Below are 20,735 nucleotides of genomic sequence, written 5' to 3' on the forward strand. Positions count from 1 at the left end.
CATAGGTCAAGACATGTACCGTAATATATTTAGTATTTGTAGCGAGACATAAGTACGATACTGATTTGATTTTGTTAGATAAGATTAGTTAAACAAATAATGTAGATACTGTGTTCGATGGTCCTATTCCTACTGTACATTCCAACTGTATACGGCTCCTTGGTGCATTATAATAGTAATTGTCTGAAGTGAAAATCAGAAAATGGTGCTCATTCGATTACACTGTATCTTCGTATCCACCGATAACGCGTAATTTATGTTCATAATCGTTAATCTATGTTATCTGTCTGCTTTTATACAGTGCTAAAAGTAATTGAATTTTTAGTAGTTTGACTCAGTTCGTTATTATCATACACATTCACCTTTTAATTGGCATTAACAGTACAACTAAAAGAATAACGAGAATTCTTATACTGAAAGTTTCGGCTTAGTACTGTTTGTTTTTCTTGATCTTAGCAATGAAAGTATATTGACTCACATCGGTGCGATGGGGCATACATAAACTACTCTAATCTTAGCGACATCAATGACACAACGTCTAACTTTGGAAAGTCCCATTGTTGTATGTATTTTTAAGATTGGATCATAATAGAGGGTTGTAAAAACTAACTTTATATGCCTGTTATACATTATTATATTTTGTTAGAGATATAAATCTATTACATTTTAAAACATTTTGTTAATGGTGCTATTAGTAAATGATTTCTAATATGTTTTGATGTTTGATTAATAACATTCCAACGCTTTTTCTTATCATTTCTATTACCAGAAAAAAAGAAAATAACGGACATTATTTCGGCTTAGTAAGGTACTGTTTGTTTTTCTTGATCTCAGCATTGTAAGTCTATTGGCTCACACCGATGTGAGGGGGCATACGTAAACTACTAATAAAGTCCTATTATTGTATGTATTTTAAAGATTGCATCATAATACTAATAGAGGGTTGTAAAAACTAACATTATATGTTTATTATACATGATTATTGTTGTTAGAGATATAAATCAATTAAATTTTCTAGCATTTTGTTAATGATGCTAAATAAGAAAATGTTTGGGTTTTTTTTGGTTTTTTTCATACGGTAAAACGTTCCAAAGTAATGATGAAAGAAATTGTTTGGCGATAATGGGTACACAAGAGTGGCCAAAAGGGCAGTGATACTAAAAGATGTAACACCGCGCATAATAATTCCAAAATTTGAACAGAGGTGATATAATGCAAGGTTGGAAACCAAAAACGGCCTACCTGACACATAACTAACTATGGCTGTCTCTTATACACATCTATTTTTATTTTAAAGAAGATTCCCGCCTGAAACAACGATTGAGGAAGAATGCGATGCTTTGTACCAAAATCGAACGCCGCTAACTACCAATTCGAACAAATAAATGCGAGAACGTATAAAAGTGCACCACGTACGTTCACACTAAGCTGGATTGAATAGAACAAAAATTGTACCTTTTGTCCCCAGAAAAGTAAGTTTGTAATACAAACTTCCATTTCTTGTAAGTTTTGATGTTTTTTTTTCTATTTCTTGTAGGCCTAAGTTTTGATGTTTAATTTATAACATTCCAACGGTTTTTTTTTTTATATAATTTCTATTAACAGATCTAATGAGATTTATAGTAAATCATTTCTTTTCGAACTGCAACTTTTTTAATAACTTGTAGCATTTTTCAAAATTTTTCATAATCAATTCTAAATATGCATTCTATTTTTTTTAAATTTGTGGGTGGCAGTACATTTTAGGAACGAATAAAAATTAAATAGGATTATACAGTTAATTTACAATATTCAAACCTCAATACGTGTAAGAAGTATTTTGGTCACCAATGTTAATTGATCTATTAAACTTCCTGCAATATCATCTATAACAAAATAATTTCAAATGCCAGCGAAAAAAGAAAATAAGAATGAAAAAAAAAACCCCTCTGTGTTGTACTACGTACTTTCATTACTTCAACTGAAGCTAAAACGTCATGTTTTAACTATATCGTTATCGTAAATTTTGTCATACTATTTAAGAAAAAATATGTCAAAATATCAAGGTATTGTGAAAAATCAAGAGCTAGGAGAGAAATGTATAAAACTTGGTAATTTAGTAGCCTATTAGCTAAATTCGTAACATGATAACCTGTCTCAACGCACACATGATACTATGTGTTGAAATATATAACACAATAAAAGTGGGATAATTGCCTCTTCGAAGAATCGAAAATTGACAAATGCATATAGGTATAAAAATAAATGTGTATCAAATTTATAAATATTCCTATCAACTATCACTATTAAGGTTATAAAACATAGGTATTAAAAATCATCTTAGCGTCTGTTCGTAATAAAATCTGAAGAGAAAAAATAAGAATGTTGGAATAGAACATTTTATTTTCAAATTGAAAAATCTGAAATCTAAAAAAACATGTTTTTTTATGCCTTTTAAAGACATTTCTAATCAGAAAATGTTATAATCATTTTAAAAAGCATTAATAAGTGATCATGCTTACAGTAAAGTACACATTGCAGTAATTCTGTTTTTTTTTTCTGATGTACAGATTCTCTTCCAAAATTATGTAATTAAATATTAGACAATTTAAGAAATGTCCACATATAAATATTGTCAGAATATCATTAGTTCTCTTCTGCTAATTAAAAAACAATGTATTTTTTTATTCTTGTATTTTATTGAAAGCTAATGATTATTTACTTAGGCATATGTAAATCAATCAAATATTCTATTTGTTGTTAGAATTTATTAGCTCAGACAGTATCAGGAAACACGAAATAAGTAGCATCACAATTGTTATCTTTTTTGATATGATAAAATTAATATTTAAAAAACGTAGCGTCCATTTCAAAAATTAATCTAATTCTTGAATGTACTTGTTATACATTAAATTACCGAATATAATGGAGACAAACAAGCATCGTTTATTTAAAAATATATAATTGGTTAAACTTCTGAAAAGTATGCGTTGATAAATATGAAGTCATCTCATCCATTATACTCAGACATTATCGTTAATAGATCGGGAAGGGTTAGACTTAAACAACACAAAATATCCACAAACCGTTTCAGACATTCAGCATTGTACATCGCTTGTAAATTATTTAATCAAAATTTCAGAAGATAATTACACAAGCTTCACATTTTTATTTACTAAAAGATTTTTATTTAAACATTTATCATATTTAACAACAAGTACCTCGGAATTTATTATTTTGACTATAAAGTTGACTTGTATCTTGTGAGTCCGAAAATAAAAAAAATACTGAAATAAATAATACATTCAGGAACAGGGAATTAAAAATTATGTACATTACAACCGTTCACATTACAGCTACATGCATATAAACAGATTTTGTTTGAAACGATAGTCTGTTTGAAGCGACCAGCGCTTATTATGGGGAAAACAGGCGAAACTACAGTATTACATGTATCTGTAGATTAGAATTCTGCATTATTATATGAAAACTGGCCTTTCTTTATTTAATAAAGAATATATTTGTGATTGTTGTATAATTAACATTCATGTCTTTTAAATTATATTATCAATACATATTAAATTATATTTTATTTATTTGAAAATACATATATGCATACTTACATTTTAAAAGAATTGGAATTTATAGATTCCTCAAATTAGTTTTTGTTTTATATGTATCGGGTTTTTCAGTTTCTACAATTCATTCTGGTGTTGTTATTTGTCGTTTGTTCTGGAAAGCGCACAGATGAAAGTTATAAGCGCTAGTGCACAAGCATTGACCAAAGTATTTGTATACAACGTACGTAGCTCACAATCTTCAAGAAATATTTCATAACATTTTGTTTGTCTTTTTCTCCATTTTTTAAATTCTTCATTATATTATATCTTTGTAACAATCTCTAGACCAATCGCGCGGTGAAATTGAACTTGAGAAAGCATACTTGTCTCCAATTAAAGGAAAAAATTCCAAACATGAAATAAGCTATACAACCTTCGAAGTTAATCCAGCGGTACAATACAGAACAACCACAAAGCAATTGCAGATCTTACTCAATCGGTGTTTCCTAAAAGCCATCTTCAGACTTATTTTGACCATGACAGCATAACCTTGTTTTGTTTGGTAAACAAAAGTCAACAAAATTGAAGTTACATTCTTCAAACCTGGCTAATCTATCATTATTTAAACTCATTGGAATAACAATTACAGCCTATACATATATAAAGTTTTTTCATATCCTAAATTTTTTTCTATTACGTGATTTTCAAAATGGCACGGATGTTGTACAACATGTGCCTATAATGTAAATGGCTTCATAAAAACATTAAACACCTAGATAACACGCCTTTAAGAGTAATAATGACTATGTTGAGGAGATAAGTCAGTGTACTAAAGGTACGCTTAGTATAATACAAAAATAATCCCCAAAAGCTAATAGAATGCTGAGAGGCAAAACTTGCGATATCGTGAAACATGTAAGCGTTTTAGCTAGGCCTAGGTTGTAGCCTTGACATTTCAAGATCGAGAGTACGCTCTTGTGACAGTCTGGCGGTTCAGAGACACATGGTTGTACTAAAATCATTTTAATAATCGTATCCCAGACATTTTGTAGAAATAATCTCTTTAAGTAAGTATTCTCTTCACCTGATGTATCTCATTCGGGCCGATGTAAACTTTATTCAATTAAATTCTACATTTTCATAACGTATTAAACATTAAATGGATATACTTATCAAAATTGCATCTAATACAGTAAATATGCATGTATTATACCGTTAATACGAACCTTAAAGAAACTAAACACCTTTGCAATTCACATTCATAATTTATGTATATTATACATGGTAACATCTTACATTTTGTTAAAGAATAATATATGTCATCATAAATTGTGTAATATTTAATAACAATAAATTCGATTTAATTGAATTTATGTATATTATTCTCAATTCATGAATTAGATTATTTTTCAAAACGTATATAATACAATTGTTAGAACGGTGCTACTAGTAGGAGGTCTAGGCATTATTAGCATACATCATATAACACTTTTCATGTATTAAATTTTTCTTTAATCTTTATGATAATTTTGCAGTAATCTTTACATGTTATGTTGTTTTGCTTTTCTTGTATTTCATCTAATTGGCTTTTTTGAATTTGCATTTTAACCTACCAATTATGTTATGTAGGATTTTAAAAGATGTAGGCATTATTGGCACACATCATATAACACGTTTGATGTATTAATTTTTTTTAAATCTTTATGATAGTTTTCCAATAATATTTAGGCCTATTTGTTTATGTTGTCGGTGCTTTTCTTGTATTTAATCTAATTGGCGTATTTGAATTTGCATTTTAACCTACCTATTACGCTATGTTTTAATTGATGACGATAATAAGGCATTTGAATTTTATTGATTGTAAGTGATCTAGGCATTATTGTCATACATTATATAAAACGTTTGATGTATTAAATTTTCCTTAATCTTTATGATAATTTTGCAATAATATTTACTTTTTTATATTGTTAGTGCTTTTTGTATCTTATCTAGGCCTAATTGGCGTATTTGATGATGATATATATATATATATATATATATATATATATATATATATATATGGGCGTATATATTATACTTATGTGCTGTTATTCTCATTATAAATCATCCGATATATAAATAATTATAATACTGTAGCAGGTGCTAATACTTAACAGAGATTACCTAAATATTATATTTGATCTAACGCGAATTCTGTATGTTTATATGTTAGACTCCTTTGTAATACTTATTTTTCAACGAACGAACAAATACAAACAAACAACAATATCGCATTGCTTTTACTGTTATAACAGGTAAATAGCAATTATGTTTTAAGAATGTATTATTGAATTGTGGATTAACATTGTTTGCCACTCCCAAATTCTGGAATGGAATGCCCGTACAAATCTAAAAAAAATGTGTTTCAAGCCAAGAGAACGAAGACACCCGTTTTGACCAGCATTTTCTCTAAGAAAGCTTCCCCTTTCGTTTCGCTATCTTTCATATTTATAAATATTTGTAAAACTCTCAAACTTTATAATGTCGAGATGAGAAAACCTATACGAACACAGATGCCTTGTAAATGGCCACATTTATAGGTATATGGTAATTTTATATAACATGTCTGTTATACTTATTTTTATTATAGTACAAAGAGAACTATTAATAATATTAGTAATAATAATGGTATTATAATAATAACAATGACGATGAGAACAATAATTATTAGTCCTATAATTAATAGCTTATTATTTTTATTATAGCCTAGTAATTTCATTATTAGGTTTATTATTATTATTATTATCATCATCATTTACACTTTATTATTACTATGATGCTAATATAAAAACATAATCTAATATTATTGGAATAATAATAATAAGAATAATAATTATAATAATTATTATTATTATTGTCACGATTAGTTTAAAATGTATTTCTTTACTCTGCTTCTTTTGTAGTATTCATGGATTCATTTTAGCACAATATTGCACATCACGTAGAGTATTCGTTAAAAGGAAGAGAGATTAACTGAAAAGAAACGAAATAATATACATCGATTCTTGAATTTCGTTGATTTATTATTCAAAGCGCATTCGACATAGGTCGCCATTTTGAATTTACCGATGAATGCTGTCATTTTTATTGATGTATTATGATGTAGGTCAGGTCAAATTCAAGGCCAGCCTTAGCGTGTGGTAGATCATAGCGACACCGACGAGATTTACTATGCAAGCGGCTTGCTTTCATTTTAAATCTCTTTAGCCTTACCTTAGAATAAAAGAGTTATATAGGGAAAGATATTTCACTTTCCTGTCCTATAGAATATTAGTGAGTCGCAGAAACAATCTCTGCTGCAAACAAATCGAGGCGTTTATATACGTTTGTCATTAATATACATAGGATCCGCAGTCCAATTTTCTGTTTTTGTGATCAATGGCAACTTAATTGCTAAATCAACTACAGTTTTTAGAATTCTATACATGGCATTACAATACAAAAAAAATCCTCATTAAGAATCTAACATAATGTGGTGCATTATATTAAAAAAATACACAACATTTAACACATGGTATCACACGTATGGTATGCTTCACGTGATCCCATAATTCTTTGAGTTATTTTCTTTGTATAAATTGTTACTCTTTTTTCGAATTTCTAAGAAAAACCTATTTTCTTATAGTTTATTAATTTCTCTCTATATATAACCATCGCACCACTCTCCGAATTACCCACTTTGTTTTCCATTCAACATGTTTCTTGTTGATTTTCCAAATTACTGATATTGGCAAAACTAAAGCTTTGTAAAAAATTATCAATTTTTCTTCAACAAAAAATGGCCATGAAGTGGTGTCATCATGACCATATTTAGGCATGTCACATGGTTTGTCAAATAAACTTTGATAGTCTGGACTTGGCCTTGGTTGAAAGTTTCCTTCTTTTTTTTTTACAATTTGCATGACCTTAAACATCAATATATTTTTTTAAACAAGTCCATTACAGGAAATGATGTGTGGAGAAATGTAGTACACTTTTAGAACAATATATAATGTAGTTCTCAAATCAAGTGAAAATAATATTCATGAATAGGCAATTAACCCAGTTGATATAAGTAGTCGGTCGTGATAACAATACATAGCTCTCACTACAACAAGGTCGAGGTCAGCTGTTGGATGCACATCGTCATTAGTATTACTATGCCTTTCAAAACGTTCATTATTTTCTGAATAAATTGTCGATAACGATGAGCGTTAAATACCAAATCAAATCCTCATTGAAAATGCAAATTAGTTTGTATAACAAGAGTAACAATAGGAACATTATAATCATAAAGAATATATAAATAATCATAAAAATAGCGATAATAATATTAAGCAGTGTCGGGTAAAAATAGAAATACCAATAGAAATAACAACAAAAACAGTAACAACAACAAGAACAGCAGAAACAATAACAACAGCATCAACAACAACAATAACAAAATAATAATAATAATAATAATAATAATAATAATAATATAAAAGATAATAGAATCTAAGAAAAAAAACCCAAAAAACAAACAAACGTCTGAATTGCGACTAAGAATTTGACCTGCATGTTGATATAATTTACAATAAATGATAAACCAAAAGTTATCAGTGTAAAGAATTTGTAAAGATAAATATGTTATAGCCAGGGGGTTCTTTACATCTTCCGTTAACTAGTTACTATATGATTGCAGTTCGTTTTGTGTACGTGATGAATCTGAAGTTGAAAAATGCAGAGCAGTTATCTAAACTAATAATCCAATAGTAATTCGAGATTTAAAGGTACAGGGTATTTCTAATAACTAACTTGAAAAGGCGCGATTATATGTATTTACATTACAGTAATTGAGTGTTTAAAAAAAATAACATGGTCTATTTAAAGAAGAAAATAAATAAATTAGATTATTTATTTAATTTTAGAATTTTCAGATATTGCAATAATTTGAACATTATTACCGGTAGTAACGAATTCTAACGCATATACATGTAAATAACATACAGAAAACGGATATATTCAACGCATATAAACCCACGTACAGAAGGGATATATAAAAAGCATAACCAGCAAAATTCGTTTGGTCAGTTAACCTCGATAAGAAGATGGTCAGTTGAACATAAGCCTTCTAGATTCTTCGTATAATATTTTAACGCCTTCAGTTTTTTTTTTAAATATATTATTCTTTTTTATTGTTGAAAATGTAAATTTACATTTATAAAACATTAAGTATTATAAAATATTTAGTACATTTATGAATGTTCATTCAGGCCATTTCTGAGCCTGAAGCGTTTTTATTCAAAAGAACTCTGTCTGAAAGAAGCAGATACCATTAGCAAATAGCGCCACCACAGTTTTTGAACTTCGAAAAGCCAAACAAACACAATATAATATTTATACAGTAGATGTATATACATTTGATATACAATTTATATACATGTTTAACTCTTTCTTGACACAATTTCGAGTTCACACAGGCCTATATATCATTGCTCATTGAAACGACTCTTAAAGATTCTGCCTGTTCGTTCAAATGAGGGCGTATTGCATTGATCTATGTTTAAAGCACCGAGAAACGATGTTCATGTAGGCACAAGAGTGAGCAAAACGAGTTTCTCTGATTGAATTCAAATTCACCTCAGCGACCAAATAAACAATTTAAGAGGTATAAATATACTGCATAAAACTAGAGTTCGAAACTTGATTTTGGGGATTATTTTGATTCTGATTGCTGTGTTTTTTTAATTATTATTAAAATCAAATATATATATTTTTTTAATATGCTTGAATATAGCAGCATATCATATTATAATCGTATCTAGCATTTTTACTTCTTATGCGAAAAAGTTTTTTTTTTCAGTTTTATGAAAACAATTATGAGATTCAATCCTGCAAACTCTGCAATCAAAAGCAGGCATTATACAGCGAGTGCACAGACGACATAGACTGACTTTTGCACTCACATATTTATTACAGTGCAGCTATGGTTATTTTCTTTTTTATTCTAAATTTCTTTTTCATTTCAGAATCAAGCATTTCGGGTGTCACTTACAAAATGGTAAACAATCAACCGATCCACACCCCAAAGTTACAAACAATATAACGATATATACATAAATGAGTAATAAATATATCAATATAATAAAACAATAAGCCTACGCAAAATATGATACTGCTAATCAAGTTTATGTAAAATAAGTTTGATCTTTACTTTTATTTTAGTTTATTTAGCAACCATACAAATAGGCCTACAATACAAAAAAAATGGCATACACTTTATAGAGGAAAATTGACCAATAAAATCAACAAACGTTAATTTATTTCCAATGGGTTCTGATTTTGCTAATCTGTTTATAAGCCTATTTGACATGGAAATAAGAAACTGAAAAGAGTTCAGTGTTAGCATTACTACAATTAAGGGAGTTTCTACGAATATACACAATAATGAGGTAAGGTAACTACAGTAGCTGCCATTAACACTTTAGGCTGTAAACTACAGCAAACTTGGAAATAGAAACCAAGTAAGCATTGTAGTAAATATCACTCAAACTTGTTTTGCTGTGTAGCACCAAAACACAGCATAAATATATTACCAGTGCTCAAATATATTTTTGAGATATGCTCTTATTTTTAAGATTGTTATGTTACTATTATTTATCTATTTATTGACATTGTGTTTAATACGGTGCTACGTATCAAACCATTATATAAACCCATTGTTCAATATCCTCGATTTTTATACTTATTATAGTTTACATAATAAAATATATAAGCCTATAAAAAATCGTAAAATTTAAAGTCACAAGACTGATGATGACCAATAATATTTAGAAAATATACATATCTGTAATAGGCCTAATAATAGAAATACAAAACCAAAATAGTTAAGGAGGAATTATGTTGTACAGTATCTGGTATAAATATGAGCACCATAGTATGGCAAGGTATAATAATTATAAGTTATAAAGTTGGTGCTGTATCAAAAGGGACACATCAACAACGACCTTTTTTTTCAAATTATAATGGTGAATATAGAATATGAAACTAAAAAAGTAAAAACGAATAAATGCAAAAGAATGTAGAACACATTCATATATTGGTAGATATTGTATCAGGTAAATAGGCCTAAATTATATTTTACAAATTTTCTAGGCATATGCAATATTTAAAAATCGGCCTATAATAACGTAGTGGTCTACAATGAAAATATATTAGGCCTAATAAATACTGACCAAATTGGAAAAGATAAACATAACGAAAATTTTATTGTAAAAAATAATTATTGTACTTATTTAATTATTGTAATATTTATGTAGTAAAGTGTTCTTTCATAAAGAATGTGTTAAAAAAACATTCATCATTAATTTTAGAATTAAAAATTGGGCCAATACACAAATTTGTGAGCCATCAATATAATAGATTAGGGTTTTGAGTAAAACAATGTGGCTTTGTCCACTTTTCTAAATCCTAGTAATAACTTTTCATGATCGAAGTTCTGCAGCACTCCAAATAATTCGTTGATTGGCCTCATGGTGTTTAATACTCCAACGCCATTGCCTTTGACAATGGCTCTCGCTAATGATACACGCGGACAGATGGATGCGGAGAAACTAAGATTCGTTCACAGTAGTGTGAATTAAAAACAATTTATCACCCATCAATATGAAAGCTTAAGGTAAATTTTAGGAATCACAAATAAGCCTAGACAATGTGAAGAAAACAACAGTGAAACAGTGCCTTTACATTTTGAAATTTACTGGTAGATGTTTTCTTTAGTATACAAATTAATATTGTAGTTTTATATTCATAAACCGAAGTGAAAAAAAAAAATCAAAATTTAACAAAATGCATGCATTCCTGTTGGAATAAAAAACTAAATTTCGTTGTTTAAATTCTTTGTCGATTTAAGAAAATAACTAATTTAAACACATACGAATTTTCTTTTAATTTGTAATTTTTTGATTCAGATTAATATTAGTTACATAAATTATGTAGGTAGATAATATCATTATTAATGAAAATAACTGTCATTATTTTGTATTTATCAATACACTATTTCATGCAAAATAAGATAAGGTAGAAGATACAAGTAATTTTATTTGTCCTCATATGAAAACATACAAGGAAATTTTGGTTCTACAGCTTTTCAAATTAAAAAAAAAAGAACACATTCAAATAAGACAAAATAGCAAACATTCCAGCTTAGAGAATTAAAATCGAGCATACCTACATAATTAGTAGACTATAACTAGTTATGTAATACACATTATTAATTATTATAATTATTATTGTTTTTGTTTAGGCTATTATTATTATTATTATTATTATTATTATTATTATTATTATTATTATTATTATTATTATTATGCCTATTGTTATTATTATCGTCAACAATTATTACGGTATTATTTTCAATATGTTATGGAATATTGCATTACTTATTAGTAATGTAATGCTTGTATTTCAACAATAATTTTGAATTTTAACCACGATTACTTTTCATGTAAAACCATTAGTTCCTCCTTGGTGACAGTAAGTATACATTTTGTTGTTGTATCATTTTATTTTAAATGTAACTAACAGTGTTTGTTTCAATGAGGTTGGGCATTCTGTGAATTTTGTCTCCAACAATAGCTGAAAAAACACCCGCGATAATTTGTAATTTTTGAATTAGGTTAACATTTTTTATTAACAACTTTCTGTCTTTGTTAACAAAGGCCCTTATTTTTAATAAGAAAAAAGTTTTCATCGTTAGGCTAATATTACAACTATAACATTTTCTATTTATTTTGATTCCATTAGCAACATATGCCTATATCTGCTTTCAATATCATAACCCTAATACACGGACTATGTTAAATTTATATTAACCTATATATTAAAATTATTAGTCAATTGACTCCAATATTTTTTACGGTGTTTACACTTTAAAATATATCCATAAACATTATGAATTTATTTATACATTATTTGAATTTAACAAGGATAAGTATTTTAATTACCAACGTGTATAGGCTTATATTAATAAACGCATGTCAATCGATGGACCTACTTTCATAATATTTTCTAATTAATTATTATATTTACAAAATCATCTCAGCTTGCGACCTTGAATAAAGCATCAAGGTTAGGTAAAAAATGAGTCATCATAAATTCTTCACAAATATATTACAGCCGTCAGAATTCGTTCTGTTCTGCATTTCCCAATTATGAGTACGAGTTAATAAAACGTATTAAGTGTACGAACTGGAGACTATGACTCGTTTGGAGTCCAAAACAGTCTGGACAACCAGGCTATCACATTAACGGTCTATAAATTTCTTATATGAATGTAACGTCAACCATATAGAATTATGATCAATAAAATACATAGGCCTACAAATATTCAAATATTTCGAAATACTTTTATTTTGGTAAGTTATAATCATCAAATACTAAAATTTGTATTTACATCTATTTGTATTTGTAATATTTTCTAATGTTTAATATTGTTACACTTGGAATTGAACATTATCGTTGTTTGATATATACATAATAATTGAAAATATAAAAGTATTTTACTAGCATCAATTAAGGAGTAATTTCTTACAATTTGGAGGCTACAGAGATTTAGGCATGATAATGGATATATTTCTCATAGTTAATTATTTACACAAGTACTAGGCCTATAATTGTTTTGAACTGTTCATTTTATAACGTGATACAAAATAATATGTTGGTAAGAAACGTTTGTACAGGTTAATGTCTACGAAATGATAAACATGGTTTTGATAATCATCACCATTGATCATAATTATATATATATATATATATATATATATAGGCCTATATATAAATTTATGTATATACATATACATACACACATACACATATACACATACATAGGTCTATATACATATAGGCCTATATATCAAAATATATTTAATATATGTATATACATATACATACACACACACACATATACACATACATAGGTCTATATACATATAGGCCTATATATCAAAATATATTTAATATATGTATATACATATACATACACACACACACATATACACATACATAGGTCTATATACATATAGGCCTATATATCAAAATATATTTAATATATGTATATACATATACATACACACACACACATATACACATACATAGGTCTATATACATATAGGCCTATATATCAAAATATATTTAATATATGTATATACATATACATACACACACACACATATACACATACATAGGTCTATATACATATAGGCCTATATATCAAAATATATTTAATATATGTATATACATATACATACACACACACACATATACACATACATAGGTCTATATACATATAGGCCTATATATCAAAATATATTTAATATATGTATATACATATACATACACACACACACATATACACATACATAGGTCTATATACATATAGGCCTATATATCAAAATATATTTAATATATGTATATACATATACATACACACACACACATATACACATACATAGGTCTATATACATATAGGCCTATATATCAAAATATATTTAATATATGTATATACATATACATACACACACACACATATACACATACATAGGTCTATATACAAAACAGTATTTTGGTAAGAAACGTTTGTAGAGGTTAATGTCTACGAAATGATAAACATGGTTTTGATAATGATCACCATTGATCATAATTATACTGTCTCTTATACACATCTAGATGTGTATAAGAGACAGAGCCTAGGAAGCAGATACGGTACTACTAACACATTGAAGTTAGGAGTTACAGGTCGTTTTAGAGGGTTATCCCTCACTAAAAACTAAAAAGTGTATGCTTAGGCCCTGTCTCTTATACACATCTAACACATACATAGGTATATATATAGGCCTATATATCAATATATATAATATATTTATATACATATACATACACACATATACATATACAAACACATAGGTCTATATATAGGCCTATATATCAATATATATAATATATATATATACTATATATATATATGTATATATATATGTATGTATATGTATATATATAATATCTGTAGCAGCAGCAATAGAAGCAAAGCAGTAGTAGCAGCAGCTGCAGCAGCAGCAGCGGTAGTAGTAGTAGTAGTAGTAGTAGTAGTAGTAGTAGTAGTAGTAGTAGTAGTAGTAGTAGCATTAGTAGTAGTGACAATTAAAATAGCAACAGCATGTTGATGTAGTAGTAAGTGTTAACAGCAGTTGAGCGTTAAACTATCAATTGAGTATCGTTTTACCTAAGGCATGTTCTTACTTCAAATTTGTGATTCACGTAGTTTGTCAACAATAGGTTATTATTTGACATTTCGTTTTTCTTTGGTCAGGCAATCATCACTCAAATTGTCCCCATCAATTTTGTCTTGTCCGCAGACAAGTGATGTGTGGACAAAGGATAGAAACGCCAATGACCGCCTGACGAGTACATTCGGAGTAATAAAACTAGAAAGTGAATATCTGAAAGTGTCATTGACCTAGTGTAGACCAGATGAATGTAAGAAATCTGCAGACGGTAAAAGCAACTTTACTTCAACTCATTTTTCATTTCTCGCTGAATGGTCTTTGCCTTATGACAGAGTACTTGAGATGACACATTTCCGCGATGAGGAAGTCTGTAGAAGCCCATCCATAGAATATTTCTTTGCTCGTATCGTCTTCGTCTTAATCTTCTTCGTTTTTTTGAAAATTACTTATGAACAAAACTTTTTTTTTCGTTGTGTTAATTATTATATGGTGCGGCAGATGTAATGTCTATTGACACTTCTTTCGCAAGAAAACCATACCCGCCGTTTTAGTCGTTTATTAATTTTCCTATAAATCATCATTTTGTGTCATGTATGAAATTGTTCGTTATAACTAAGTGCTGTTTATTTCTCAACGAAGAAAACATGTATATTTATTATAAATCTGTAATCTATTTAATCTTTTGCATTTCTTGGTTTACTATAATGATTATAGTGCAATTGAAACTTACCAGTTAGAAATGTGTAAATAAAAGTAAAATATTGACCTATTTATCCATTTTGTATTATCAATGTTATTATCATTTTAGTTAAAAAGTATGTAAATAAAGAATCAGTTCAACATTATATTAGATTTGATAATATTAAATCCAACAATGGTAATAAACTTGAGATGACATGTTCTTTTGGTTTAAACAAAGGCCTATACGAAGAATGATAAATAAGTTCCTGTATTCCTATCCCATGGAAATCAAAGCTCTGTCCACCCTCTCAAATATTATGTGCCAAAGAACAGTGACATACCCATATTTGGGTGTAACATGACATCATCAGGCCCATTTATGGGCACATAACACAAATTTGTCACATTAATATTTCATAGTGTAGACAGAATTTGAGACTAGTTTAACCTTAACCTTAGGATTAAAATTATATTAAAAAATAAACAAATTGAATAAATCATTTAAATGTATATTTAGAAGCAGATACGGTACTACTAACACATTGAAGTTAGGAGTTACAGGTCGTTTTAGAGGGTTATCCCTCACTAAAAACTAAAAAGTGTATGCTTAGGCCAGTCTTTTTAATGACAAGCAGAAACTCGAAGTTTATATAAAAAATACAATTAGGCTATAATTTGAATCACAAAAGTGCTCCACAATATACAAACCATTGTTTTGAAACGATGATCAATTACAAAAAAATTCAATAAAGATATAAAAAATTATATATACAGTAGTACATCGTATTAGCATGGAAGGATGCATTATGGCTACAATACATAGGCCCATGATGAAGAAACTGGCCGATGCGTCTATATAATGAAACATTTCATTTTGGGTAACGATCGATCCTTAGTACAGAATATAGAGTAAGATTGCAGCAATTATAAATAATAGGCTAGTTAATGAAAAAGCATACGTAAGATATGAAAACAATATGAATAGGGCCTATTGAATCAATACTAGTCTACGTACGTCAATGGATGCATAGGCCAACATTGTTTGACAATGCCCAACAACTAAACACCCTCAACGCCGCTTAGAATGTTGATACAGCTCCGAGTGAGCAGGCTTACTAACACCCTACGCCACAATCCCGTAAGTGCAGTGTATTGTATATAATAGCAGTCGACTGTAGGCAGATGCTTTTACATTTCTCTTTCCGTATTAAAATTTAGGAACAGTTGTAATGAATATTAATTTGTGTCGAAAACTAACTATTTTCAGCCAAAAGAAAAAAAATAGAACAATAAACGATCAACGTCAAAGTTTGTTAACTTTTAAAACATCACCTTTCGGTTTGATTAGTTGTATTCTTTTGAAATATCTTGATATGAATATCAAATTCTACAATATGATGTCTTTGTCTGGTGGATAGAATTGTCTGGCAGGCAATGTCCAAGGTTAATGTATCTGTACCCACCTTGTGTACTGTCATTTATCAAAACTAGTGCGGTTTGTTATGAAAAGTGATGTGTAAAAAAAAAATCAAACTTGAATTCTATCATGTCCATACAATTTGACGGCAAATGATTAATGCAATTTGGTCTCATCAACGTAGAAAAACACCTGTTACTATTTGTTTGAAGTATTGTATGTTCTGCTTTATCTAACCTTTAAAAATACATCCATATTTGACAAAACCTAGTTACATTCTTCATAAAGCGAAAAATTACAAAATGGCGCGGAGTCGCATCTTAGCAGCTGAACATACACTCAACGAAATATCAAGGGTACGTGGATAATTAATATAATTAATTGTTCTGTTGAAGAAAGAAAACACAATAGAAATCCGTTAACATCTTACACACATGCCTAAGTTTATTTATATATTAGTTTCACCAATATTTACACTAGAAGAAAAAGTAAAATACATACTTGTAACGGACGAGGGTAAATGAGTGCTGAAGCTGCTACATCTGGAAATTTTCTTCCTAACTTCACATGACTACTGATAGACAGTAAAGATGGCCGTTTCCCGGGTTGATAAACCATACTCACTTTTACAATGCTAAAAAATAATAACCAAAATCAATAAGCAACAATTTTTCATGTCGGTTACGAAGTGTTCAGTGCCGAATCTATGGGCTTTTGAACAATCTGTAGCCATCGAGTGTAGGGTTAGTAATGCGATTGGCATAGAAACACTCTGTTCTACTTGAGCCTGTCTTCTTGACATTACTGTAAATTTACTGTCTGGCCTACTGATGAGATAGTCGTTTAATTTACACCTCCGCAACCGATATGTAAGAAATGTAAACATTAAACTAATCCGGATTTAAAGCTTGTTTACGTAATTCTAAAGACACCATTATCGATAGAAGAAAACATGTCAAATAACACATTTCAAATTAACATGAGGGATTTATTTCATGAGTTTTCACCCAAATGTATAAAGCTTCATTAAGCATTGTAATCGTTGTTGATCATAAAAGTAAAATAAAAGATTCTTTAGTAACTTTCATTAGTAATATAATAGCGTACTGTAACGCTAGTGTAAGATATATGCTACTCCAGCCCCATAGTCATGGCCAATCGCTGCCGGTCGATCTTTGTGCTAGGATGCTATAGCCAACTGAAGTGTGCTTTGTTGACAAATAGCTTGGCCCAGTCAATTTCCCTTGACTGACTATACAGTAAATGTTTTCCAAGTAAATTTACTCTTCAATCTATTAATTTTACTCCCAGTAATTGACATGTGGGGCACAAAAGGAGACTCGTTAGACGGACAGTGGGGTACCTGCTTATAATACCTCCTAAAAACACCTTAACTTCCACAAAACACACACTCCTAAAAGTTAGTGTAATTTAATACTAAACTACATATTGTCATCGAATTTTGAACAAATTTGATTACTTATTCGTCATCCAGATCAATGAAATCGGAATCTTTGTGATAAAAGAAAGCCCAAACAATACACTAATATAAGGTATTACCTTTAATCTCGCATTCTCTTGTAGGTAACATTTCCACTGTAGTTTATTATACAGTTATTTCCTGTAAAGCTTTTCAAGAAAATAATTGATGTTATAAAAATCAAATTAGGAACAATATGTGTTCTCTCGATACTACTTAGACTGACTGAAACAAGTGTTTATAACCGCATCTCTTATAAAAGAATCGGCTTTGTAGCTAGAATTAAGGTATTAGTTAGACTATTCTCCCTAAATTTCCGTTGGGTAAGTAGAAACAAATCCATACGTAAATTCTCCGGACTAGGCCCTAAAGAGTGGGATTGAACGCATCATTTATCCCTCACCTCCGCGAGTGATATTCAATAGGAACACATGGTATGTTGCGCTGTTCGCATTGATCCAAAGGCTTACAGCTATCCGGCCATTAAGCAAGATCTGATATCTAATTTAAATCAAAGAAAGATAGTAAACAAAGGGAGGGACTTTATGTTTAGAATCTGGCAAATTATGGGTCGAGAATAACTCACTTTTGTACCCCTATCCACATAAACATTAGTGACCTTCAAAAGCAAAACATATATTATGCTTCCCATAGAACTCGAAGGATAGAGTGTACAGTGATATTAAAATTGCAGCTGAAAGTGTGGATGTTATAATCTTTTAATCTTCATAGATCCTACATTAAGGGATTATTGATCTTTACAAAGGTCTAAAAAGCGGGATATGTTTAAACATTTCAACAAAGATAGCCTCAAGCCATTATCCCTGCAGTTGGTAGTTGATGACAATCACATGATAACGATGGTATATTGTTTCAATGTCATATTTTGTATATGGCCCGCATTATTGTTTAACGTGATCAATCATATGATATTTCTAAATAATCTAAAACCATTTTTGCCAATGGAAGAATAGAATTGGAAGAATTGATCTAAAATAAAGAATTGTAAATATTAAAGGCCTATGATATATACCACATTTGTATTACATTAAGAGATATTCAATTATTACATTAATACATTAATAATTTTGCAATAACACTTTAGGAGAAAATACAGTGGCAGTTACAAAGACGTTTGCTAGGACTACTTGTTCAAATGTTCCTATTGAATTGAAGCTAGACTATTAAAGTGGCCTTTATAAAATACATTTTATTGCTTTAAATTGGTTTTTAATGAAGAAAATAATTATAACTTTTCCAAAAGAAAAAAAAAATCTAGAATGGATTATAATAGGCCTACACAATAATATGCATCTTGGTGTAGGAGCATTAATTCACTATGGTCTGTGCGACCTTCATAGCCACTACATCCATCGTAACAAAACTGTAAAGATCGAGGCAATGACGTAACTCCACTAATTCAAATTAATTTTATTAGTTCTCTAAATACAAGAATCCAATGACCAACGTTCACTACCTAACCAAACAATCCTGGGGTGGACGTTCAGACTGCTAAAGCACTGTCATCAGCATACCGGCATTAAACAAAATTACTAGGCCTATCTGTATAAATGATGTGAACTTTTAACTCCCACCCCCCTCACCCCAGCCCTAAAACTCACATGCCCTATTTGTAGTCTACATGAAAATTGATTCACATTCAATCGAATCAATTCTACAATTGTATTTATATAAAACTAATTGTTTTGAAATAATTATTAATCTGAATAACATAGGTGGATCTTAAATATAGTTATGTATTTATTACATCTCAATATATTGTTAATAATTTCCTATTTATATTACGTTTCGTTTCTAGAAGTATTTCGAAGAACCTAATTTAATTTAACATTTTTTTGTACGTGTTTTATTAGATCCTAATTATTGTTAAATTTAGGGGAAAAATAGAAAAAGCAGTTATATGGTAACTTATTAGACCAAATATTAAAACTAGGTAGCCTAACATTATTCTCTTTTTAAGCATTTTTCAGCGACCACATAAGCGTGTTCTAAAATTACGTCGGATTAAATGCAATCGTAAAATTCACTTACACACATAACTATTAATTGTTCGTTGTCCTTCGTAAGAGCTAATAACATATATAATTATTTTGTTTCATGGTATGTACTTAAAAATACGTAGTACAGTACTGCATATATTTCTGATCAGATTATACAATATAACGAAGTGGCCTGGTACAAACACACGAACTTTACCAGGCCTAAACATATCATTTTGTAATATACATATATAATCCGAAACGGATCCGTCTGCAGATATTTGGATTCCTTCCAGTGGATGCTTAGTTTATTTTGTCATTCTGATCAGATTTTCT

General features: G+C 29.2%; 1 long non-coding RNA gene across 1 annotated transcript in view; it reads right to left on the bottom strand.

Moving 5' to 3' along the window:
* Nucleotides 1-14,797: 14,797 nt before the first annotated feature.
* The window catches only part of LOC117103863, a 16,503-nt gene continuing 10,565 nt past the window's right edge, over nucleotides 14,798-20,735 (bottom strand). The window contains exons 2-3 of the long non-coding RNA XR_004444668.1: nucleotides 17,421-17,553; nucleotides 14,798-17,305 (exon numbers count right to left, since the gene is read on the bottom strand). This is a non-coding gene — a long non-coding RNA (uncharacterized LOC117103863). The remainder of the gene's footprint in view (nucleotides 17,306-17,420; nucleotides 17,554-20,735) is intronic.

The sequence above is a fragment of the Anneissia japonica genome, unplaced genomic scaffold, assembly GCF_011630105.1.
Source record: "Anneissia japonica isolate Jap-2015-1 unplaced genomic scaffold, ASM1163010v1 scaffold3862_len378127_cov164, whole genome shotgun sequence".
In the NCBI taxonomy this organism is placed as follows: domain Eukaryota; kingdom Metazoa; phylum Echinodermata; class Crinoidea; order Comatulida; family Comatulidae; genus Anneissia; species Anneissia japonica.